Source organism: Pseudophryne corroboree, chromosome 5 (assembly GCF_028390025.1).
Source record: "Pseudophryne corroboree isolate aPseCor3 chromosome 5, aPseCor3.hap2, whole genome shotgun sequence".
Lineage (NCBI taxonomy): Eukaryota > Metazoa > Chordata > Amphibia > Anura > Myobatrachidae > Pseudophryne > Pseudophryne corroboree.
This window is the reverse complement of record NC_086448.1, coordinates 27,651,053-27,653,341: the sequence shown is the minus strand read 5'-3', so window position 1 is coordinate 27,653,341 and position 2,289 is coordinate 27,651,053. Positions and strand designations below refer to the sequence as shown.

Below are 2,289 nucleotides of genomic sequence, written 5' to 3'. Positions count from 1 at the left end.
TCTGTACTATGTGGATGGGTGTGTATGTTTGCTATGTCTATGTATGCTGTGTGTATGTGCATGTGTGTGTATACTGTAACTGTGCCAAAAACCTTGCATATTTATCCTGGTGACGGGACACACACACACACACGCTTTGGTTTAGCATTTTGCAGATCATCATCTGTTTCAAAAGCATCCAATAAAAACATCTTTATGTTTTCTTAAAAACATGGTTGGAACTTTGTTGCATACACACGCCCAGAAGGTGGAATTGAACCACTCTGTCGCTAGACAGCTACAGGTTTGAAGCCTGCACCCCAGACCACTGAGGATCATCTGGGCAAGCAAAAAGCCTGAATAGGCCTTATTTATAGGCTTCATTGTAAATGTATTTAAACTTAGGGAGATAGGATTTTTATTTTATTTTTCTTTGGCAGGGGGGAGGGGATTACCATATAGTCGCTGCTGCATAGTAGAGATACCTAATGATTCCTACGTTCCTACATTTAGCAATGGAGACAGTAAGAGACAGTTTCCTCATTTGCATTCTATACTATTGCATTCTGGGTACAAAGTGTAGATAGAGGTTAATGACCTTTCCAACTGATTTGTGTTCTGTTTCCATAGAAACACTATTGTGTAAAAGTAACAATGACATGACTTATTACCTTTCTTATCTACACAACTTCTGACCCTGCACGTGATCACATACAATTCTTATGGAGAGAAGACGCAATAAATGTAACTTTCATTCTGTAATTGTTTCATTTGCAGCAATGTTATGTGTAAATAATAAAGTAATGGTTATCGGCTGTTGGGTGGCACAGTATGCCCATCCTGGCACAGATGTAGCTGACATTAGCCATTTCAGATAACCGGAGGGTTAGCCCATTGCCACCACCCCCAGAGGGTTAGGGTGGGGGACTGTAAAAATACCCCCTCCAATGTCGGGATCTTCAGTGTCATGTGACCGCCAGTCATGTGATCGCTGGCATCCCGACCACCGGTATTTCATACCAAACCCCTGAGCATTTGAGAAACACGGTACCAGGAATGTCTTGGAAAAGCATTGGGTATTAGGCTGGGGGTTTTACTTAATTATGGGGCTCAGTCCAAATGAAACAGGCAGGACCCTCTGCCTCCTCCTCAGCCTATTTCCCTCTACCAGCCCTGTAGGTGTGCAGGAGTAGTGCGGAGCCCATGGCCCTCAGACCTCCCCAGATGTTCCTTACATGTCCATCAGACCTCCCCAGATGTTCCTTACATGTCCATCAGACCTCCCCAGATGTTCCTTACATGTCCATCAGACCTCCCCAGATGTTCCTTACATGTCCATCAGACCTCCCCAGATGTTCCTTACATGTCCATCAGACCTCCCCAGATGTTCCTTACATGTCCATCAGACCTCCCCAGATGTTCCTTACATGTCCATCTGACCTCCCCAGATGTTCCTTACATGTCCATCTGACCTCCCCAGATGTTCCTTACATGTCCATCTGACCTCCAACATGCAATCAGTCTGTTTGCTAATACTTACACATGCAGAATCCACCACCCGCTGTCATTGACCCTCATGGTGAGATGATGGCGGACAATGGGGGTAATTCTGAGTTGATCGCAGCAGGATTTTTGTTAGCAGTTGGGCAAAACCATGTGCACTGCAGGGGAGGCAGATATAACATGTGCAGAGAGAGAGAGATTTGGGTGGGGTGTGTTCAATCTGCAATCTAAATTGCAGTGTAAAAATAAAGCAGCCAGTATTTACTCTGCACAGAAACAAAATAACCCACCCAAATCTAACTCTCTCTGCACATGTTATATCTGCCTCCCCTGCAGTGCACATGGTTTTGCCCAACTGCTAAAAAATGTCCTGCTGCGATCAACTTGGAATTACCCCCAATGTGAGGTGATGACATGTTACATTACATGAGCTCCACTCTACCTTGTGTAGTTGGGAAGGTTCCAAGCTCTCCATCGCCAGGTGTGGTGGTTCCATTAATGTATATCTTTCAAAATCTAGTATATACTATAGCAACACACTCTGAGCCAATCAGAGTTGGGGTGGAGTAATAGAGTAGGGATGAACATAGGTGGATGGAACCATTGATGTCCTCCAACCCAACCCATTCCTCAATAATTTCATACCATCAATGTTATATAGCAATGGTACCATCACTGGTTTAACCACCGATCACCACCCTAGCTTGAAATCAAATCTTGATTGCTGAAACCTGTTTATTCATTTCTTAATGCAAAGCAAAACGCTTTGTTTTTTAAATACTTGGAAAAAAAAGGGGCGTTGGGGTA

General features: G+C 44.0%; 1 non-coding gene across 1 annotated transcript; it reads right to left on the bottom strand.

Annotated features, from left to right (window-relative positions):
• Positions 1-237: 237 nt before the first annotated feature.
• Positions 238-324, bottom strand: TRNASTOP-UCA (transfer RNA opal suppressor (anticodon UCA)). The gene has a single exon. It is a non-coding gene; the product is annotated as a tRNA-Sec (tRNA).
• Between the last annotated feature and the right edge of the window lie 1,965 nt (positions 325-2,289).